General features: G+C 36.3%; 1 protein-coding gene across 47 annotated transcripts in view; it reads left to right on the plus strand.

Annotated features, from left to right (window-relative positions):
- Positions 1–25,141, plus strand: part of PTPRD (protein tyrosine phosphatase receptor type D) — a 1,031,962-nt gene that overhangs the window by 408,211 nt on the left and 598,610 nt on the right. For all 47 annotated transcript variants that reach the window (XM_085529953.1, XM_085529959.1, XM_085529949.1 and 44 more), the window contains one exon: positions 24,426–24,474. The gene's annotated coding sequence lies outside the window, so the exon portion shown is untranslated. The remainder of the gene's footprint in view (positions 1–24,425; positions 24,475–25,141) is intronic.

Genomic DNA, 25,141 nt, shown 5'->3' on the forward strand with positions numbered 1-25,141 from the left:
GTCTTTGTTTCATATCCTTGTCTAAACTAAAAAAAGAAAGGATACAGATCAATGTAATAGCCAAACCTAGTCAAATTTAAAGAAGAGCTGGCTATTTGGTTCTAAAATTTCTTAAATATCAAATGTTATATGCATAACAGCTGTGCAATTTGGGGGCAAATGCAAAGCCTTCATATCCCTCATGCTTTCCCACCTTTCCTTCTCTCTGCCTCTGCTAAGAGAGAAAACAGGGTACATCATCTAATTCCAGCCCTCCTGCTGTGGGCAGGGCTGCCAACCATGAGCTCAGGTTTCCCAGGGCATGTTCCAAACTCCAGAAATGAGGCATCCATAACTTCTCTGGGCAACATGTTCCAGGGTCTCATCAATCCACGTAAAAGCCTTTCCTCCTAACATCTAATATAAATCACCCTTCTTGTAGTATCAAATAATTCCTCCTTGCTCTACCGCAATTATAATGTGTTGTCAGTCTCCTTCTTGTTTATATTCCCCTTTCAAGTACTGAAAGAGTGCAATGAGGTTTCCCCAGAGCCTTCTCCTCTGTAAAATCAAGAAGTCCAGCTTCCCCAGCATTTATCCAAATGACAGGTGCTCCAGGCCTTTGATCATCTTTTTGGCTCTCCACTAAATGTGCTCTAATAGCTCTGTGTCTTTCTTGTGCTGGGGACCCCAGATGCAGTGCTTCAGATGGCATCTTACTAGGGCAGAAAGGGTCTTACAGAATGTCTTACATTCTCATTTTTTGAAGCCTGAAGGAGGCAAATCAGTGTAAGTAGTCCTTCTCCTCCCCTCTGTTTGCCTTGCCTCACCTTGCCTGCCCTCCCTTTTCCTTTTCTCTCCTCCCCTCCATTCCTCTCCCATTTTTTCCCATCCCTCACAAATATTTTGCAGCAGAAGAGGTGAAAAGATTATTAATATCCATAGATGTGGGCAAACTCTTTATACTTTATATATGTATTGTTGTTTGCTTTTTTTTTTCCCTTCCTACCTTCCTCCCTTCCTCCCTTCCTCCCTCCCTCCCTCGCTCCCTTTCTTCCTTTTTCTTTCTTTCTTTCTTTCTTTCTTTCTTTCTTTCTTTCTTTCTTTCTTTCTTTCTTTCTTTCTTTCTTTCTTTCTTTCTTTCTTTCTTTCTTTCTTTCTTTCTTTCTTTCTTTCTTTCTTTCTTTCTTTCTTTCTTTCTTTCTTTCTTTCTTTCTTTCTTTCTCTTTCTTTCCTTCTTTCCTTCTTTCCTTCTTTCCTTCTTTCTTTCCTTCTTTCCTTCTTTCCTTCTTTCTATTTTGATATCTCTGATGCAGTTTTTTTTCTTGGAAACCAAGTAGGAAACATCAGTATTTAGGACCTATGAAAATTGAACTGTGATCATAATTGAAACATATGCATCAATAAAGTCAGTAGAAACATACAAGCATAAGCACACAGGTGCATTAAATTACAGAAAATCAAAACACTGTGTTTTGATATCTTCTATCATCAGATAAATATATTTACTATCAGAAGTAATGTAATGTAGTTATGATGTTATATTATTACTTTACTAAAATAATCTCTAGAGCTCCAGTGTCATTCCTTATATCTTGTAAACATCTTTGTCAGACTCAGGCAACCTGTGAGATATTGTTCATGTTTTAAGTCCCATGAAACTCCCCATATGAAATTCCTGCTTCACATCAGTTGAAATAAACATTTACTTACTTCCCCTTACTTCCATCTGTCTTCATTTTCCAAAGATAAGGCCTGATCAAGACGAATGAGTTGGTGACAACTCAATACAGTTTATACCCTGAGAAAGAAAGAAACTATCAGGTTTACCAATAACAGAAATAATGATAATAATAATAATAATAATAATAATAATAATAATAATAATAATAATAATAATAATAATAATAAAAAAAGGCTGAAGGCTTGCATTTCAAATAGGTGTGTGGTTAGAGACATGGAATTGCTTGAATTTGCAAATATGAGGAGAGGATACATATCTGAATGGAAGAAAATAAAATGACATCTAAATGAGTATGGAAAGGATATGTCTGAAAGAAATGGTTTTCTGCATCAAAAACTGAAGCTTTTTTGTTTTTTGTTTTTTTTTTTTAATTGAATATAGAACACCATGTTATGTTGAATTACCATTTGTACTGATTACTTAAATCATTCACAAAAACTGTTCCTACCCTTTAGCTGATAAAGTGATTTTGTAGTTTACCAGTAAATGCATTTAGATTTTTTATTTTAATGTAGTTTAGAAAGTCTTGTAACTGCTCTATAGCAACAAAATAGTAATAATCTCTTGCTTTTGAATGTAATGATTTTTCTTCTGCATCCAGAGCAGCTTAGTAGGTGCCATGAAGGCATATTTGTGAAATGTAAAATGGAGGTTAAAATTACTTGTTCCCTCCCCAACCTTTTGGATCCATTGTAGAAACACTGTTCAAATGATATATCACAGTATCACAGTATCACAGTCTCGTGTGGGTTGGAAGGGACCTTAAAGATCATTGAGTCCAACCCCTGGGATTCGAGCCTCCTGTGTACCAGGGCGGCCACAGCGGGAATTCGAACCCGGGCCTCTGGTATTGCAAAGCGGCGTTCCTACCACTGTGCCACCAGAGGCTGGAGTGTCAGCACAGAACCCTCACTCAGACTGCAGCGGAACTAGATGGAGAACTGTGAGGCCTGAAGCAAAAAAAGTTTTTAGTTTTGCATTGGTGCATATGAACAAACTTTAAGGCTTAATTCTAAAAATGCTTGAAGCAATCGCATATCTGAGATAAGCAAAGAGGAGAGGAGAGCAGAGGAGAGGAGAGGAGAAGAGAGGAGAGGAGAGGAGAGGAGAGGAGAGGAGAGGAGAGGAGAGGAGAGGAGAGGAGAGGAGAGGAGAGGAGAGGAGAGGAGAGGAGAGGAGAGGAGAGGAGAGGAGAGGAGAGGAGAGGAGAGGAGAGGAGAGGAGAGGAGAGGAGAGGAGAGGAGAGGAGCGGGATTCCATAAATGCCACATCATTCACAATGAATATGTAAACAAAAATTTAAACTCTGAAATTTTCATTTAGATTTAAGGTTACTAATCATCTCTGACAACATGGTATTTGCAAACTATTATTTTATTCTAAAATGATGGTTATGTTGATTACACGTTATCTGGAAGAGTCACGGAAATATTTCCATTTTACCTGTATTTTTCAGCTATTTGCACTTGAAAAGTCATGGCATGGTAATTTAATTTCAAAAACACTAACCCCAACAGAGCATGAGAATCATGTTTCTCAGAATTACCTATAAACAAAAGTAACTTAGAGACTCAACCAATGAAACAGAAGTCAATACCTGTAAAATTTATTACAATTCTAAAAGCATTTACTCCAAATATTCTCTTTAAAAATCACTTTTAATGAATGCATCTCTTGATAAACCAAGTTCTCTTGACTGAAAATGATAATAACTGGGGTTAATTTCAGTACTTCTTTAGTCTTACTACTTACTGATCTTACTTAGGCTTGTAGAGATACTTGCAGATTCAGGTATCCTACACAGAAAGTTATACCCAGAAATTACTATTTCACTTTGTGGCATATATGTATCTTCTGGTGACAAAATATGAAAAGCAGAAAATGAACCCATTCATCTTGGCAAACAGTGGCTTTGAATGATGGGTTTAATGAGAGCAAAGCAGGTGAAATTATACTTAAATACAGTAGACATAACAACAATAATTCAAAATGATCAAGCTCTACCCCAGCTGTTACTCTCCTTTCCCACTGGACTGTTGTATAATATTTTGCTTATAGCATTGCTGCTATAAGCAGTGAATAACATCAGAGTTTTGAGACACTTGTCTAAAAGGTTTTTGAAGTCTCGTTTAAATGGTGCCCTCAAGAAAAAAAAAAAAAAAAAAAAGTGTATAGAAAAAAAATAGGAAAAATATAAGTAGAAATGAATACTATCCAGAAAACTCTTGGCAATACACACAGCATTTCCATCATGTCATGACAAGCTACTCTAAGCTGTCAATAGTGTCTGCTGTATAAAAAATTACCTCACTTCTAAGTCACGCTTCACATTGCACTTAAATTCTCAGAAAACTACAGTGTATGATGCACTTTTGCTTTATCTACCCATTTTTAACAAGTATCTAGCAATAGAATTCTGCATTTTTCACATTCCCAATGACCAATGATGAGTCTTAACTGATTTATAAATATTCTTTCGTTTCCACACACAGCTCCAGCAAATTCCATAGTATTTCTCCTGAATTATTAGAAAAAAATAGGATAAGAATCAGACTTCTTATCACAATATTAGTTTAGTTTTGTGCTTTGGTGATCACTTGTGCTAGTCAGGCTTACTAAGTAATTAAATTAGGTGAGAATCTTCATGATTCCCTAAACACCCCCAATAATTATTTGTCTTCTTGGAAACTGTACTAGTCTCTGAGCACTTTATAAAACCACAGTATCTTACATTACTCCCTAAAATAATAATAACAATAGTAATAAATAATAATAATAATAATAATAATAATAATAATAATAATAATAATAATAATAATAATAATAATAATAATAATAATAATTTTTAGTAGTAGGCAAATGCAATCTCACACCTCCTAGGATATGGGAATGGACTAGGAATTCATTGTCTTCAGTGACACACAGAGCACAATAAGATGGGCATCTCTGTCCCCAAATTGTTTTATTTCATCAATGAAAAAACTTTCAAATATCTGAAAATAAGCCTGTTGGTATCTCTTAGGCATAGAAGGATACATTTGAACAAGTTGAAAGTAGATGATCTGTTAGACAGTTTCAGCCTAAGGCCCTACAGAAAAATCTTTCAAGATAACACAATACTTCAAAAACACAAGTAACAAACAGAATGCCAACTGATTGTCATTTTACAAAGTACAGTGACATTTCTTATAATCCTGAAGCTTTCTCACCAACTTGACTGGCAACTAATGCATTTCAGATCATGACTGTCATCAGGTATAAATCTTCAGTTATATTTGACCTAAAGTAGATTTGTAAAACTGTCTGAATAATAAAAAATATCTGCATCCTATTATCAGTCTTTTAAGCTCTCCATTCATTTTGCATTGCTTATCCCTATAAAGAAAAATTTTAAAAATTATTAAAAGGTAACCATTATCACATACAACATTCCTCTTAGTCTTTTTGAAATGTTTGTTTTCAGAAATAATTACATGAGAGATTTTAAATATGATGTATAAGAAGTGTTTACTGGCAGGGGAAGTCATTTCTAAGAAACAGAAAATGAACTTCTGATTTATCTCAATCATTATCTCAAATTATCTCAAATTAATTATCTCAAAAAATGTTTATATTTTGTAGGCAGAAAGATCATTTCTTTTTCTTCCAGTTTTCTGAATATCAGCAGCAGATATTTGAAGGGTACATACTAAAAAGTTATACTCCCCACAAGTACTCTACTGAAAATGGTAAGAGTAGAATATTTCTTTCTTTAGTTTTATTTTTTACTTCTAGTAGTAGCATTCTCTTCTAGATTTCAGTTTTTGCTGTACTTCTCTCCATACTAAAAGATAATAGATAACAGTGCTATTTGGGCTACCTGTAGGTGTATTGTACTTGAAGTGGTCGTGGCAGCAAGCTTGCTGCAGTTCAAGAAGTTTTTGGATAATACTCACAGAGGTGAAGCATAGAAACAGAATATCCTGAGTTGCAAGGGCCCTGTAAGGATAACTGAGTTCAACTCCCAACTCCACACATGACTACACATGCAGTTTGATTTTTGGATGGTTGTATATGGAGCCAACAGTTTAAGTGAGTTCCTTGTTGTCCCATTCCATCTCAAAAAAATTTATGTTTTTTAATTGACTGGGCTGATGGGCTGTACTTTGCCTGGAGGCTGATAACAACTGGGGTATGGCAAGGCTTATCCTGGGACTTTTCCTGTCAGTATTTCTGCCTGTGACCTGAAAAAGAGGATGTAAGTCACGCTGATGCTGATGACACCAAGGGAGGACAAAAGAATTCAGTCTGTCTTTTGGGAGATATGGACAAGCAGAAAGAAAGGACCAGCTGGGACCCTGTGAAATTCAGCTGAGTCCTTCTCCAGAAAGCAGAGCCTTGCATTAATAGAAGGCTGGATCCAGCAGGACTGGGGAACTGCTCTATGGAGACAGCCCTGAGCCTTGCTGAGTAGTGAGCTGAGCAAGGGCCAATTGCTGTAACAGCCAGCATCCCATTTGAGGGGATATGAGATCTCTCTGGCATCAAAGGATGACATGTGTAGGCACACTGCCTAGTTTCACATCTCCAATACAAGAAATATAAACTGGAGTGAAATCAGCAGGACCCACTGAATAGAGGCTGGAAGAGAGGCTGTGCTGCTGCAGCTGGTTCAGCTGGAAGAAGAGGCAGATTTAGTGGCATGTAACTGCAGCCCTGACACTGGTGGGAGGGAACAGAGAGACACAGCCAAGTTCTGCATGTGGTGTGCACTGAGAGCATAAGAGGCAGCAGCATGAGCTGAGGTGAGAGAGACTCAGACTGGAGATGAGGTGAAGTCTTTTTGCCACTGGAACAGCCTGACCATGAATCTGGGACCCAGGCAAGGGGGGCAGCTTTCAGTTTATGGAGTTTCACCCCCTGGCTGTGAGAAGTTCTGAGCAGCCTGATCTGAGCCCTAACTGAGCCTACTCTGAGCAGGGGTGGGACTGGTGATGTCACCAAGTCTCATCCAGTCTGAATTATCCTGTGAACATTTGAGAATAAACTTAATGAAGTAGCATATTTAAACTGAAGCTTACTTGTAGTATAGGGAGCTTTTCACATAATTGAAAACTGATCTGCTAGGAAGTTGAAAAGAGCACAATCTTCAGAGCACAATCAGAAAAGTTTACATATGTGAAAAAAATACAGCATGTGAGAACAGAAAGATCAGATTTTGAAGAACAAAGGACTGAAAGGGTATCATTTAAGACGTGAAAAATATGTGAAAGTTGCTTTTTGTGCCTGTGCATTGATTCATGGAATTGCAGTATATTCCAAGTTGAAAGAGAACCAAAGGAATCATTGAGTTCAGCTCCTTGCTCTACATGGAACTAACTAAAAATTGAATGATAAGAACATTATCTTAAATGTTCTTTCAATTTAGAATAAAATAATAAAGCATCAGACTAGAGTCATAGGATCCTTAGAGTTGGAAGGGACTCAATGAACTACTCTGCAATGAAAAGGGACATGGACAGATCAGTCACATTGCCCAGGACCTGACCTATCCTCACCTTGAAAGACTCCAGGGATGGAACATTTACCACATCACTGGGAAACCTGTTCCAGTACCTTACCACCCTCACTGTAGAAGACTTTTTCCTTATATCTAAAATAAATCTACTCTTTCTATCACCACAAACTTTGCTAAAGAGCCTGTTCCCTGTAGCAACCCTTTACATACAGAAAGGTCATTCTCAGGTCACCTTGGTTCCTTCTCCAGGATGAATAGCTCCAGCTTTCTCAGCCTGTCCTCACAGAAGTGGTGTTCCATTCCTAGGTTCACTCCATACTCCAGCAGGTCTATGTCTCTCCTGTACTGAGGATTCCACACATGGACACAGTACTCCAAGTGAAGCCTCATCAGTGCGGAGTAGAAGGACAGGATCACATCCCTCAACCTCCTGTCTGTGCTTCTTTTGCTGTAGCTCAAGATATGACTGATATTGTTGGCTTTCTGCGCTGCAAGTGTACATTGCTGGATCATGTCCAGCTTCCCATTCACTAGTACACCCAGGTCTTTTTCAGCAGGGCTGTGCTTAATGCTTTCATCCCCCAGCTTTTATTGGTAGTGGATGTTACCTTGACCCTGGTGCTTTGATCCTTGTATTTGCAGAATCTCATGAGATTCTACTGGGCCCACTGCTCAAGCCTCTCTATGTCCCTCTGAATGGCATACTATCTCTCTGGTGTGCTGACTGCACTCCATAATGTGATGTCATCAACAAACTTGCTAAGGGTACTCTCAAATTCACTGTCATTTAATTGATGAAGATATTGATGAGTCTCATTCCCAGTACTGATGCTTGGAGGACACCACTCGTCACCAATTTCCATCCAGACATGGAGCTATTGACAATCACTGTCTGGACTCAAACCTATAGCCAGTTCTTCATCCGTCAAATCATCCTTCCACCAAATCCATGTCTTTCCAGTTTGGAAAGGATAATGTGGGATACTGTTTCAAATATCTTATTAATGTCCAGATAGATAGATTATATTAGTGTCTCTTCCCGTGTCCACTGATGCAGTTAGGCCATCATAGAAGGCCATGATGTTGGTTAAGCAGGACTTGCTCTTGGTGAAGCCAAGCTGATTCTCCCTTATCACCTTCCTGTCTTCCAGATGCCTTAGCATAGATTACAGGAGGATCTGTTCCATGATATTTCCTGGCACAGAGATGAGACTGAAAGGTTGATAGTTCCCACGGTCATCCTTTTTACCCTTCTTGGCAGTTGATGTCAAGTTGACATTGTCATAAACATCTCCTTGGGGAGCCTGTTACAGCTTCTGGCTACCATTTTAGAGAACCATGTCCAGTATTCAATCTCAGCTTTCCCTGGTGTAACATCATGTCATTCCCTTGCGTCCTATTGCTGTCCCCAGACAGAAGAGATCATCGCCTCCCCATCTGTTCCTCCTCATGGGGAAGATGTAGATTGCTTTTTCTTGTCAAAGATGAACAAACTGTTCTCAGTCATTCCACATAAGTCTTTTCCTTCATCATCTTTGTTCTCTTCTTCAGACACTGTAACAGTTTTATGTAATTCTTATACTGTGGCATCCAATATCACCCACAGTACTGGAGGTTAGGCCACACAAATGCAGTGTGACCAATTCACTGCTTTCCCCTTCCCCACAGATCAAGCCATCTTATTTTAGGAGGAATTACTGAATCATAAATCTAACCTCACAATCACTTGCTGCCCTTGTAGAGGCTGAAATAGCTTTTACAAATACACGCTCCATAAGCTTTTTACAGCCTGTGGTATAGTGGACCAGCCTGTTGTTCCCTAATTTAAGTTTAATCAAACATCAGCATAGACACATGTAATTTATGAGTATATCTATATTACGTGAGCAGTGAGGGGAAAAAAAAAAAAAAAAAAAAGGAAGAAAAACTTTCATTTTAGTTATTCCTTAAGTGAAGCTGTTTAATCTTATTTATATATTGCCTGTTGCTGTTCCTGTGAGATAAAATTCCCTTAATTTTATTTGATGAGACAAGAAACATTATGAATCCATGGTAATGAGAAGAAGGATTAGGATAAGCTTTAAGTGAGCAGTCGTGCTTTCAGAAGAGATGTTACTACTACACCATAAAGAAAAATATGCTGTTTTTCCTTCAATCTCGCTATAGCAGATTGAATTTCCTATTCCTGGTGGCATATACTACTCCTGAATGGCCTTCCTTGATAATGTTTACGATCAAAATGAGATGATCTGAAATTTCTATGTCATGTCATTTTGTTTACCATGACTTTGCTGTGAACGAGACTATTATGATGTTAAAGCATTCTATAAAGGTTATCAAAAATCTGGAGCTAAACAATGAAGCCTGGAGCTTCGTAGCTTGTGAATTTTAACCTCTTGGGCCAGTTGGTTACCACTGTAAATTCTGCTGACTCTTTAAATAGATAGATATACTTGGATTAGATATACTTGGATTCTCTGCCCAGCACTGCTCTCCCTTCTGCAAGAGAGAGACAGTCTTAGTGGAGTATCTGCCTTATAAGGAGAGTTTGAAATATTATAGACAAGGGAAACCTCAGGGAGATCTCATCATTATGTGTAAATAATAGAAGGGAATGAATTAAGAGTTGTACAGATTCTGTTCAGTGGTGCTACATTATTGGAAAAGAAGCAATGGTCACAAGTTAAAATACATTAAAATTCTGCTTAAACACAAGAAAGCACATTTTCACAGTGAGAATGAGTTTAGAACAATGCTACTGTCCCAAGTATGCAGTAAAATATCTTTGTCAAACTGAGTAAAAATTAAGCACGTGAATTTGAGATACAATATCTAAAGAGACTTTCACCCGTTCATGTTTGAAGCATTCAGTAGCTTTGGCCAATAACATGAGAAAGTGAGGGTAAAGAACTAATTATATACAAGAACAAACAGTTGTTTTCCGTGGAAGACAAATAAATAAATAAATAAATAAATAAATAAAAATTATTGTATCAGGGAAATTATGTAGGAGGGGAAAAAAAAAAAAAAAGTAGGACAGAAAACAAGTATAGCAATATCAATGGATACACTAACAAACCAAACAAAGTTAGCATACGACAAAATGTGGCACACTGTTTATTTGTGGACATTTGTGTACCATTCCCAAAGAACAAAACCAAGTACAAAGTAGGTAACTTGAGCTAGAGGGCTGTGAAGCATGCAACATTTTTTAAACAGTGGTACTGGCCAAAGTCTGAAAAGCTCAGATTTGTCTTCATTAATCATCTGAATAACTGTGAAGAGGGTGTTTTTAACTAGAAACTGAGGAAAAATACTATTTACAGACTTAGACAAACAAATAAGCAAACATATCCATATACAAGGGTTTTGTTTGCTTGTTAACATGTAATTAAAAATGAATGCCCCATATATAAAACACATGGATGTTACTCATATTTGGCTGGATATACTCACTGATGTCATGGGATAATTGTTAGTAAACATTAACAGTCCTGTTTTGTGTTTATTATACCTAGATGATTATTTGTTTTTACTACACAGAGTGAGACCTAGTGTTATAAAATTTATCAGTCTTTAAATGTTATGATAGTCAATTGCATGGAATTATGAGAAGACTACCTCAGAGTTGTAAATGAAAGGTAGAGTGTGTACAATTTGTTCAAACTAAAAATGTTATTAACTTTTGTGTACAAACTTCTTTGATACTTGTAAATGTTATGGGCAGAAGAGCTGCACTTAAATATGTGTTCTCCTCTACCTGATGAGAATAATACTTTACAGAATACTTAAAGAATGTTTTTTTCTTTTTTATTCTAACTGTAAGGTTGTAATTGCTGCTTTTGGAAAATGGTATAAAAGACTGTGACAATGATGACTTGGAGTATTTAATGGAGTAGTTGTCTAACTTCACAATTCTTACTCAGACAGCTGTTAACTCACAAAGTAGTATAGCTGCAAAGTAAATGAGCATTCAACAGTGCTGACATTTGACTGGCTAGAAGCATCTACTTTAATAGTTCCATCTACTATGACACTTGTTATGCGTGACTGATATGCAGAAGGATTTTATCTTAGAATGAAAGAAATTTGAATCCAAAAGGAAAAATGACCACCAGTAACATTTTATAATGCATAATATCTCCCTATTTCACTCTACTTCCTTTGTCCTTAGAAACTTCTAAAATGAGAAGAAATAATGAAAGTATTTAGTTATATAATTTTAAGAATGCATGCTGGTCTCCTTTAATAAGAGTAGAATCATAGAATGGCTTAGTTTGAAAGAACATTAAAAATCATCAAGTTTCAACCTCTCTACCTCAGGTAGGGTTGCCAGCCACTTGGTCAGGCTACCCATAGTGCAATCCAACATGGACTTCCTTGCCTCCAGGAATAGAGTATTCACAGATTGTCTGGGCAACATGTTCTAGTGCCTCACCACCTGCTGAGTAGAGAATTTCTTCCTAATATTTTACTTAGTATTCCTCTTTTTTAGTTTAAAACAGTTCCTTCTTGTCCTATCACTATCAGACTGTGTATAAACCCTCCTGTTTGTAAGCTTCCTTTAAGTAGTGGAAAGCCACCATGGAATCTTGTATAGGTTGCACAAGCCCAGTTCCCTCAACCTTCATCCATAAGAGAGGTGCTCCAGTCCTTGGATCATCTTTGTGCCCTTCTCTGAACCCACTTCAACAGCTCCATAGCTTTGTTGTACTGGGATAACTCCAGATGGGATCTTTAAGAAGAATATAGGGAGGAACCACTACCTCCCTCATGCTGCTGGCCATCCCTCTTTTGTTATAGCACAGGTCCATTAAATCCTTATCAGTAATGTGAGCTATGAAGGAATTTCATGTTTGAAAAGACAAGACTTTTCCAGGTAGCATCTGTATAATCACAAATTGATGAAAATAGAACAAAAAGCAAAACAAAACAAAACAAAACAAAAAAACTGTACTTTCATTTTCACTTGCAGAAGTACTATTTTTTCAATATGAAAGTTTTCATGCATGTTTTCATGTGTTTTTTGTGTTGGTTTTTTTTTTTTCTGATATGTTTCACTTTTTTTTTTTTTTTTTAATATATGTCTGTGGCTTGAGATAGAGCTGAGATTTCTTTGTAGTCATTCACACATTATTCATTTATTTTACATTATTTTCACTGGCCTATCTTTGATTTCTTTGATTATGGTGATACAAAGTATTCTAAATTTGCATGATTAATTTTGCTTTCATTAACTAACTCAAGGATACCACCTTGGCTTTATAAGAAAATGCACAAAAATCCATCTCTAGTGTTGTAATTCTGAGGCTGCTTCCTCAAGTCCCTTTTTTGCACTTTTGAATCAGAAACTCTTAATTCTTTCTTTGGTTTATAACATTTGATCTGACATTTCTCACTTGTTGGATTCTGATGAAAAATATATATCTTCTTTTTTTGCAGTGAACAATTGTATTATATTGTGTTTTAATTAAGTTTTACTCTCTCTCACTCTCCTTATCTAACTTCTGCCTTACTAACACTCCACCCCTAACCCCAGACACACATAACAACTTGTCATCTACTTTTTTTAATATCCACAGTAGAAGTCCAGCCATCAAGTTCTCATTACCATGTACTCCAAACCATGTCTCTCAGTGCATTTGCTTTTTTTGAAAAAAAACATCTCCAGAGATGGTGACTCTATCAGCTCCTTGGGCAGCCTGTTGTAGTACTTCACCAGTCTTTTGGAGAATAATTTTTTCCTGATATCCAACCTGAACATCCCTCAGCACAACTTCAGGCCATTAACTCAGGTCCTATTGCTAATCACCTGTGAAAAGAGGCCAGCACCCACCTCACTACAACTTCCTTTCAGGTAGCAGTAGAGAGCAATATAGTCTCTCCTGAGCTTCCCTCACCTTCTGCAGACTACACAATCCCAATTCCCTTAGCTGCTCCTATTATGAGTTTTGCTCCAGACCATTCACCAGCTTCACTGCACTTCTTTGAATGTGTTGCAGACTTTCTTCTAGTGTGGGGCCCAAAGCTGAACACAGTAATTGATGTGTGGCCTCATCAATGTCAATTACAGAGAGACGATGTCCTCCCTAGTCTTGCTGACTACAGTATTTCTGATGCAAGCTAGAATGACATTGGCTTTCTTGGCCATCTGGGCATACTGCTTGCTCATGTTCAGAGGGTTGTCAACAGGTACCTCTGGGTCTTTTTCCTCCACACAGCTTTCTAGTCACTCTGTCCCAAGCCTGTATAGAGGACTGCACAGTTTTGTTGAGACCAAAGTGCAGAACCTGACCCTAGGTCATGTTAAAACTCATACAATTGGCCTCAGCGTGCTGATCCAGCCCAGCAATATTCAACCTGCAGCCCAGCACACCTCACAATACATCACTTCCCAGTGATTTAATGTCTGTTGGTCTTCTCCATGAAGGGGATCCATGCACTGATTTCTCAGCAACAGAAAAACCATCAGTGTACTGTTAACACTGAGTCAACTGTTCTAATGAACCTGTGATAAAAGAGTTTGGATGTTCTGAATCAATCTATTATAATCATGAATTATCAGTATCAAAATTATTTTATTATTTTATTTATTTCATTTTATTTTATTTTACTTTAAGAGTGTAATTTCTTTGCTCTGGATGTGAATCTCTAGGTGCAATATAAGGTAGATATGCAAATGACATCACTAAAAGATATACGTGCATGATAAAAGTCAGGAGTGTACCTCAAGTACTTCCCAAAATGCCTGTGTTTCTTCAGTATATTTAATTTTCAGTAAAGAAGGTAAACTGAGACATATTTTAATTTATGTATAGTTGTCCTCAAAAGCAGAGAAGAGAACCTCATTCTCAGTTACAACAGTCTTAACTATGAGGTGAAAGCAGACCTATTTGTTTATGAGCATTTTACTCCTCAAAAATGTTTTTTCACAGACTTGTTTGTTTGAAGTGAATCAGGACATTAGCCTTTGACATAATGATTCTATAAAATAGTAGCACAGTAGAGAAATAATTAACATTTTTGTATTAGAAGTACATTTTTTGTTTCTCAGTGAAACTCTGAAGCATTGACTTGACTGGAAGCTGCATCAAAATTAAAACTGAACTTGGCAGCTATGAATAATGAGCAGCATTAATCATTACACTCCATGGTTCTGACTTTTTTTTTTTTTTTTAATTCTTTATACATATCATATTTCATTTATTCAAAATGTTAATCTACAAATCAACTAACATTAATATGTGATTTGATCACTTGTTTTATTCATTACATAAAACAAACAAACAAACAAGAAGCAATGGAGACACAAAACAAAACAAACCCAAACCTGACATTTCATAAAGTTAAATAAAGAGAAAACACGTCCTGCAGTAGTGCTTGATATTTTATACAGTTACTCACAACTGCTGGATTTTGGTAATGCAGTCACACTGATTTTTTAATAGTTCTAGAATACTTGGAACCTAAAAATAGTATTTAAGAATGCTTCCAGCTCTTTAAGTTTTATTTGCAGACTTCACAGTAAATAGGTGGGTTTTTTTTGTTCGTTTGGTTATTTATCTTCAGCTTTATAAACTTACTGCAAGAAGTAATGTTTCTTGATATAACCAGTGCTGTGGAGTAAGTGGTAGTAAGTAACTCTTCTCACAAGAGTGACTGATTTCACTGCGTACACTTGCAATTGATTCTAATTTTACTCTGCCCCTTCATATTTGTATTATGTTATTACCGCTTTGGCTTTTTCTTATTCTAGATGATGACAAAATGCAGCTCATTTACAGTTCTGTATTGTCCATTGAGAGGACATGTACTGTGGAAGAGCATACAGTTGCACTGTTTTTAGTATTAATCATGGTTTTGCAAAATTAAATAAAAGAGACTTTCATTTCAACATTTTAATAAGTAAGCTGTTTTTTCAATGATGTACTTTTCGCATATTTTCAGTTACCTCACCTCTACTCAACTCTCTCTCCTCTTCCCTCCCCATCACACTATGTCTCCTTATGTACTACAAGTTTTCTATACAAGCAATAGAAAGTAGCTGAATGGCGATGTACAGGAATCACTAGAATAATATTGCCGGATAGAACTATGCCCTGGTTGAAATAATAGAGACTTCTCAGTTTTTTCTTCTCTACTTTAAGATAATGTGCAAACAGCAAAGCTCAGTTATTAACATATGCAATGATCCCAATACAACAACTTTTATCAATGGCAATTATAAAGGGAACTCACATATCTAAGTGACTAAGCATCTTATATCCCATTCATCACATGATATAACTTCATCCTCCTGTGAAATTGCAATTTAGGTGCTTTCAAGAGAAATTTTAGTTTTTAGGATTTGAGTACAGTGTTACAGAGTTGTTTTTTTTTTTTTCTTCTTCTTTCTTTCACCACCTCCCTTTCCAAATGACCCGTCCCCCATCCCTTACCAGAAGAGAAGAATTATTTTATTGATATGAAATTGCAAAATTGCATTATTGTATATTGCCAGATTCTATGAATTGTAGAATAATTTAGATTTTATACTATCACTTTTTAGTTTTTACTAATTAGCTTATACTACTTGCTCATCTTTGATTTATGCCTTGAATATCTGTCAGGCTTTTATTCTTTGACATAGACAGTCTCTGTGTAAATCACCCACTACTGCTTCTGTAACTGTCCACAATTTATTTAAAGAGCTCTTACTTATATTCTAAATTATTCCTATTCCTGCCGTAAGTATCTTAGCCTGCTTCTAATAGTAATCATTTGAGGGGAAACTGAGATTTCAGCCTGTTGAAATATAATTACATGGGCTAGGGCTAGGGTGTGTTAAGGTAGAGAATATATGTACTTATGTCCAGATGTAGCCCCTCCAGCCCACATGCAGAAAAGAAAATATCAATGTGATGCAACAAACAAAAGAACAATATTTAGTATAAAACAATTAGCATTATTGCTGTATAAGATATGATCTCTGTGCTGTATTAAAGAAGACTGAACTGTCATGTTGTTTGTTTTGTTTTGTTTTTTGTTTTGTTTTGGTTTGGTTTTTTGTTGCTTTTTTTTTTTTTTTTTTGCAACAAAGCAGGACTTTTATTTAAAGTTAGTACTTAGAAGAAAGAGAGAAAAGAAGGAAAGAGAGAGATTACCTTCCAAGGAATTTATATAAGGGGTTATAAAAATAACCTCCATTAATCAATTGAAACAGATACCCTTTTGAATTTTTATACTTTGAAATATACATATAAGGGTGTATCTTACCATAAATGAGAATGTAATCTAAAGAGATTGAGAAAATGGAATTATTATATTTAAGGTGTCGGTCTTAAATATCATCAGTCACAGTCTTCTTGCAATTCTCATAGTGTTGAATTGCTACTTGATTTTGTTGTGGATATTACAGGGTACTATTTGATTCATAGTTTGTAATGGGTTTGAAGCAAGTTTTTAGACAAATTTTCCCTAGAATCACAGAATCATACAATGGCCCAGGATGAAAAAGACCATAACAATCATTTAGTTTCAAACCCCCTGCTATGTGCAGGGTTACCAGTCACTAGACAAAACTGACCAGACCTACAGCCAGCCTGGCCTTGAATGCCTCCAGGGACAGGGCATCCAACCTCTTCAGGCAACCTGTTCCAATGTGTTACCACACTCTGTGTGAAAATCATACTCTTAATATCTAATCTAAGCCTCCCCTGTCTCTGTTTAAAACCATTTCTCCTTGTCCCATCATTATCAACCCACATAAACAGTCATTACCCCTCCTGTTATATGCTCAAGTACTGGAAGGCCACAATGAGGTCTCCCCAGAGCCTTCTCTTTTCCAAGATAAAAAGCTCATTTCCCTCAATCTTTCTTCGCAGGAGAGATGCTCCAGCCCTCTAATCATCTTAGTGGCCTTCCTCTGGATTGAATGCAGGCTCATATCCAGTTCTCATCCACCACAGGGCTACTGCCAAGGAGATCTTCCCTCAGTTTGTATAAATACCTGGGATTGCCCTGGCCCAAGTGTAGCATCCTGCATCCTGGCCTTTTTGAATCTCCTTAGGTTCACATAGGCCCACTTCTCCAGCCCGTCCAGCTCTCTCCGGATGGCTTCCTTTCCCTCTTGTGTATCTACTGCTCTGCTCAGCTTGGTGTGATCTGCAAACTTGCTGAGGGTGCACTTAATGCCATCCCCCATCTATGTCACTGATAAAGATGTTGAAAAGCATCGGTCCCAAGACTGACCCCTGAGGGACACCACTTGTGATTGGGCTCCAACCCAACACTGAACCACTGATCACACACTTCAGGTGCGACCACCCAATTCTTAATCCATTAAACAGTCCATCCTTCAAATCCATTTCTCTCCATAAAGAGAGAAGGATGTGGTGAGGCACCATGTCAAAGGCTTTGCAGAAGTCCAGGTAGATGACATACATCACCCTTCCCCCATCCACCAATACATGCCTTAACAAAGCTTCTAGGACTGTCTGTTCCATGATTTTCCAAGGCACAGAGGTAAGGCTCACCAGCCTGTAGTTCCCCAGGTCTTTCTTCCTTTCTTAAAAATGGGAGCAATGTTTCCTTTTTTCCAGTCGCTAGGGATTTCACCAGACAACCATGATTTTTTTCAAATGTGATGGAAAGCATCTTGGCAAGCACATCAGCCATATGCTTCAGAAAACTAGGATGGATGTCATCTGGCCCCATGGGTGATTAAAGATGATTAAGAACCAAGAGAATCTCCCTTACTTGAGAAGGCTGAGATCTGTGACTCAACCTGGAGAAGAGTGCAATGGCAGGAGATCTTATCACTGTTTATAGATATCTAAAATGCATTAGTCAAGAAGTTGAGGCCAGTTTGTTGTTTTTTTTTTCAGTGGTGTACAGAGTCAGAGCAAGGGGCAATGGGTAAAAACTGCAACACAGGAAGTTCCATAATAATATGAGGAAGAACTTCTTTACTGTGAGGTTAACCAGAACAGGCTTCCCAGAGTGACTGTGGAGTCTCCTTCTCTGGAAATACTTGAGACCTGTGTGGATGCTTTCTCCTTGCAACATACTGCAGAGAGCCTGCTATGTAAAGGGACTGGACTCAATAATTTCCCGTGGTTCCTTCAAATGTCTACAATTTTGTGATTCTGTGATTCTTGTCAGTGATTTTTATTCAAATTACAAAGTCAATAGAATGAATAAAGTAATAGATTGCTGTTTTCTTTCTAAAATTTTTATGATACATATAATGAAGGTCTTGTGAGATTTGAAGAATAACAGGAGGAAAGAAATGCTCTAAAAAGTTAATAACTGATTAAAAAAACATCCTACAAATATATGACTTGGCTAAAATTTTAAATATTGCTGAATAGTGTGATGGCTTCTGTGAGTTTGTAAATCTAGAGAATAAATCACTTTTACTTAAATGAAAATCAAATTACATTCAGAAAATGCACTTCATATTTTCCCCAAATTATGATTAATTTTCTGGCAAGACAACATAACGAAATAAAGTATTTTATTGATATTTTATTTTTATATTAATGGAAATAATCTTTGGTATGAAACAAAATAATTTTTTTTATGCCATACCTCTCAAAGGATATGAGAAACATTAATTAAAATTCTCAGCACTTGAGTTAAAGACACTGAAAGATCTTAAGACTATTCTGTGGAGCAGAAATATTTATGCACAGGGAAAAAAAAAAAAAAAGTGACTTTTTCAATCAATGTTTCTGTTAACAATGCAGAATTGCAATTGAGTTTTGCCTACCTGTTTTTAAAGAATTTGGAGATTTTCTACCTAATAGTAAAAACACTGAAATTTATTCTTTATTTAGTCTTTATTCTTTGAAGAAAAGATGGTATGATTTATGTTCTTGTCCCCAGTTTGAACTGTACATGACTCTGGAATGACTGACAACATCTACTCTTTGCAGATCTTTATTCTGTGAATTAGTGTACTCATTTTTATTTGTAGTATCATTCATAAATATTTTACTGGTTAAATATTTTGTTACACCTTTTAACAGTCATGTTAAGAAGACATAAATTGTTAAGCATACAGATGAAATTCACACTGTGTAATTGTGCATTAAAGCATATTACAAATGGTATTTGGGATTTCAATTTTAGAATCATAGAGTCACAAAAGGTGGAAAAGAACTCCGTGATCATCTAGTGCAACTGCCTACTTACACACAATATTCCCCCACTATGCCCTGTCCATTCATAGAATCATAGAATTACTCAGCTTGGGAAAGACCTTAAAGATCATGAAGTCCAACCTCAACCTAATCATACTACCCTAACTCTAACAACCCTCCACTAAACAAAGTCCCTGAGCAGCATATCCAAACAGTTTTAAACACATCCAGGGATGGGGACTCAAACACCTCCCTGATGAGCCTATTCCAGTGCTTAACAACCATTTCTGTAAATAAGTTTTTCCTGATATAACAACCATTTCTGTAAATAAGTTTTTCCTGATATCCAACCCAGACTTACCCTGGTGCAACTTGAGGCCATTTCCCTTTGTCCTGTCACCTGTCAGCAGTGAGAAGAGACCAGCCCTGTTGGTCACTGTAATCACCTTTCAGGTATTTGAAGAGAACAGTAATGTCCCCCCTCAGCTTCCTCTTCCCCATAATATGCAGCCCCGGTTCCATCCAAGCATTTCTTGAACGCAAATAGTGTCAATAGTATTTTGAGATTGTTGATACTTTTTTTTTTTTTTTTTTTCGTTGTTGTTGTTTTCTTTTTTTCCTTCTGGAATATAAAACAAGTAATGTTGTAGTATTTTGCTGATAAGTCCATTTTGATTCATGATTGCAGTCTCAGTGTCACTTTTAAATTCCTTGTCCTATTCTTTTCAAAACATGATATTCTACCTGAAAGAAATGTTTCTAATCTAATTTGTTTTGTTTTGTTTTTCAGTACTGCTGAACAAGGTTTTCTAGTTTAGGAAGGATTTTTCAATGAGTTTGTTTGGATTTGGTGGAAGAAATAATAGAGCACAGCCCTGCTGAAAAGGACTTGGGAGAAATGATGGATGGCTAGCTGTACATGAGCCAGCAATGTGCTTTAAAGGTTCAGAAAGCCAGCCACATCCTGTGCTGCATCTGAAGAGGCACAGTCAGTAGGTCAAGGGAGGTGATCTTGCCTGTCTGCTCTGTGCTCTGAGGCCTCACCTGGAGTACCACGTCCAGATGTGTAAGCCTGAGTACAGGAGAGATATGAACCTTTTGGAGAACATCAAAAGGAGGGCCACAGAGATGATCCAAGGAATGGAATGCCCTTCCAATGAGAACAGGCTAAAAGAGCTGTGGCTGTTCAGTCTAGAGAAGGCTCTGAAGAGACCTGATAAAGACCCTTCAGTGTCTTGAGGGCATGTATAAAAAGGGTCTATTTCAGGAGGACAAGGAAAAGACACCAAACTAAAAGAGAGAAGATTTAGACTAAATATAAGGAAAAAACTTTATTATGATGAGTGTGGTGAGGGACTACAAAAGGTTTCCCAGAAAGGTAGTGGATGCCCCATCTTTGGAGACATTCAAGGTCAGGCCAGACCGTGCTCTGACCCACATGATCAATCTGTAGATGCCCCTGTTCATTGCAGGGGATTTGGTCACTTGTAAGGGTTGGTTCCAACTCAGTTGATTCTATGGTTCACTATATGTCAGTACAGTTTAGCAGATGACCTGGAGTTCAGCTCTGAGGAGAAGGACTCTTGGGTCCTGGTGGATAACAGGTAGGCCATGAACCAGCAGTGTGCCCTTGTTGCCAAGAGGATCAACGGTATCCTGGGATGTCTTAAAAAGAGCCTATCCAGCAGGTCAAATGATGTTATCCACCTCTACTATGTTCTGGTGAGGCCAAATTTAGAATACTGCATTCAGTTCTGGGCCTTCCATTTCAAAAAATACAGGGAGGAGTCCAGTAGGTGGCCACAAGAATGATAAAGCACCAGAGCATCTCCTCTTTGAGGGGTGAGGGATCTGGAGCACAAGTCCTATGAGGAGCAGCTAAGGGACCTGGGATTGTTTAGTCTGGAGAAGTCTCAAAGGAGATCTCATTGCACTCTGCAACTTTCTGAAGGGAGATTGTAATGAGGAGGGATTTGGCCTACTCTCCCAGGCAACAAACAGGACTTGAGGAAATGGCCATAAGTTTTGCCAGAAAAGATTTAGATTAGACAGAAGGAAAAACTTTTTCTCTCAGAGAGTGGTCAGGCACTGGAATGGCCTGCCCAAGGAGGTGGTGATGTTGCAATCCCTGGCAGTGTTCAAGAGGTGAATATCTAAAGGGGAGGTGGCAAAATGAATAATTCCAGGATCTTTTCAATGGCATGTCACAACAGGACAAGATGTAATGGCATAAAACATATATAGGAAGTTCCATAATAGCATTAAGAAATTATTTACCACAGGAGTTATGGAGCACTGGAACAGGTTGCCCAGAGATGTTGTGGAGTCTTCTTTTATGTAGTTATTCAAGACCAGTCTGGAAACCTACTTGTTTGACCTGTTGTAGAGTATCTGTTTTAGTCAGGCAGTTGGACTCAGTGATCACTTAAGGTCCTTTCCAACCCCTGCAATTCTGTGATTCTATGAACTGAAGCAGTTTACATTGCAGTATCCAAAACAGTCATTCTCAGAATCTTTTGTTCATCCCATTTATGTTTTCTTATTGTACTTAAAAACAAACAAACAAACAAAAAACAAACAAACAAACAAATAAAAACCAACAACAACAAAACAAAAAACCACAACTAACCAACCAACCAATTGAACAAAAAACCTCTATAATCTTCTGTTGTTCTTAATAAATGTGAATTCAGGAAAAGTCCAGATGTAATATGTAAACATATGCATTGTTCAACTTATCTGAAACTGTTTCAAAAAGGGAGAGATACAACTATTTTGTTGTTTTTTTTTTTTAACCTATCTGGAAGGCTAGAGATTATTTCTTTGTTTTTATTATTGTTTTTAATCAGAGCTATGACACTGAATAGTACTTTTAAAAGCTCAAAAAATAATCCTGCTTTTTTTTTTTAATACAATTTAATTTTACATGTTTCCGAGAGCCAAAAATGAAGCAAGTCTAAAAGTTGTGGAAGCTTATTTGACAAATTTCATTGCTGCACAATTGCAAACAAAATTCATCTGAAACTTACTAAGAAGATCTTCCTTTTCATCTCAGTCCTGCATTCCATAAGCCTTGATATGTTGAATATTTTCTTATTACTAACTTTGGTTGTGTTTCATTACAATATGTAATTCACCATATTTTTTTAGTCAGCTTCATTACCTTTATTTCAGTACTCTTATTTATTTTTAATTTTTTAAGAAATCTTGCCTTTTTTCCAACTCTCACTTTCCACTGTGATAATACTACCTCAGTGTCATGATTCCAACTAAACAGGCTCTTTCTTTTCCATAGTGAACTAAACATTATATATAGAAACGTTTTAGTAATATCAAAAAGTTTTACAAGACTAACAACATATATTCAAAATAAAAGAACGAGGAAGATTGATGTGGGCGATAAGTAAATTTACACTTTTTTGGATAAATTGATTGTAAAATACGATTGGACCATGTGTCATCTTTTCATCTGTGGCAAACCTTGTTTGTGGTTCAATTCAAGTGTTTCTATAACAACTGAAAAAGTAAACAAAGAAAGGTACAAAATGCAAAAGGATATTTTAGGAAAATGTATTTAAGAGAGGAAATTAATTTAATCTTTTAATATAGGAGGTGTTTCTGTTATTGGTGGTGATTATTTATTTATTTATTTATTTATTTATTTTCCTTCATAAGTTCAGCATCTGCAATGACAGAATAGTGTAATGTTCTCAGAGCCTCAAGAGTTCTGAAAGCAGGAAGTGATTAAGGGCTTGTGTTGAAAAGTCTGAGGACTTCAAATAAGAAAAAGTTTCTGGACCTGTGTCATTCTTAGTTATAAATGTTCAACTTAATACTTCATGTCAGTATCTTAAAATGTAAAAGTAACCTGAATTTATTTTTGGTGGATAAACAATGTTCAAACTTATCTGATTTTTATTTATTTATTTATTTATTTTCATTTTTATTTTTGAATCTGTCTGTAAAACTGGAAAAATATCTGCACTTCCTTGAGCCATCACTAACAAAAACAAAAACAAATCAAAAACAGAAACAAAAACATAAACAAAGTAATAATAGCTAAGCAAGGAAAAAATGTGAGCTTGGCAATATCTTAAGCACTGAATGGATTAGCATATTATAATAAATAATAGGATGTCGAGATTACAGACACACATACTTTTTCTAAATCATGCAGTATTTTTCTTTTTCATCCTTCTTTTCTATTATTCAGACATATTTAAAATTTGTGTATTTTGCTATGTATCTTTGCAAGATTTTAAAATTAAGCATTAATTTTCATTAATGTAATACTATAAAGAGAAAAAAGTTGGAGCCTAGATTACTGTAGGAAAATAAATGTTTTGATTGTTCTTATTAAGCTACTGGATAAACTCAAACCTTATTAATTGGAAAACTGTGGTTGCAGTATCATTAAATTTAGAAAATCTTAATAGTTCCAAAGAATTACATCCAGTTCTATGAAATTAATTTTAATTCAATGATTAATTATTTATATTTGATGCTTATAAAGGAGTTGTGTTGTACAAATCTTTCTTCCTCTGCTTATTCAGAAGAAACTGATTTTTTCATTTTGGTATCTTCTTAGCACTGAAATAATTTGTTAGCCAGAAGAACTGCTTATTTTCTACTTATTCTAAAAAACATCTCAAGGAAGTTAATAATGGACTTCAATGGAACAGCTTGGGTGTGCAATCTGAATTTCTTGTATATATACAGTTATCCATGGCATACACTGAGTACCATGGAAATCCACAAATTCTCAGCTAAGAGAGAAAGTTAATTAAATTTTTCTTCGGAACACTGCTGAGGAGTAGTAGTGATCATGATAATGCACATGTGTTTGTGTGTTTGTGTGTACCTGAAATGAATACACATTAAAGTTTTGGTTACTTTTCTGATGTACAAAATGCTTCACTCAAAGCCAGTGAATGTTTATACGCTTAGATTTTCCTATAATATATGTGCTTGTTAATTGTTTGAAGTATTGAACTATCATTTACCTACTTTCTATCATATATCTAATATCCAGCCACTTATTGCCAATGGTGATAGAAAGCTTTTGTTTTGTATTTTTCAGATCTCAGGATAGAGAAATTCTGAAAGAATTCCAAACCTCTAAGCTGAGGGTGAGTGACTATTTTTTGTATTTCTTTTCCATGATTTTGAATATTTATGGGAAGAATTACATTACAACATATTGCTGTGATTCCTGAATCACAAAAATAATATAGAGAGTATTTACCAGTTGTCAGTGGTTTACAGGCTGGTTTGTTCTGGTTCCATGACTAGTGGGGCAGAGGGATTTCGCAAAATCCATGCCTCTGGAAAAGGGAAACATAAAATAAGCTGGTAATGTTAGTTATTAATTCTTAGTTGTTTTTTGTTTGTTCATTTGCTTGCTTGTTTGTTTTTATCCTTCCAAGAGAATGTGAAGAAGTTTTTTTTCTAAATCTACATTACAAACACTTGGGAAATTTAGCAGTGTTGCATTTTGGGACTACAAATAATATAGGCTGGAACCAATACAGTTTTAAAGTGAGAGAGATAATATCAATCAAAAAGTTGAGTGACTGTTACAACATAGTTTCTTCAAACATAAATGACAATTTTGTATGTTGAATCTCTTGTAAGAAACTGTAGTTTCAGAATGAATTACTGTCAGGAACAGTGGGAATTAAAACTTTTTATCACATGAAGGGGTTAATCAAAATATTTTCCTCTTAACAGAAGTTTAATATGACAGTCTTTAGAAATGAAATAGAAGTTGGATAGGTTTCAGAATGAAAATTAAGA

This window comes from Coturnix japonica, chromosome Z (assembly GCF_054131305.1).
Source record: "Coturnix japonica strain WE chromosome Z, WE-NBRP24, whole genome shotgun sequence".
NCBI lineage: Eukaryota > Metazoa > Chordata > Aves > Galliformes > Phasianidae > Coturnix > Coturnix japonica.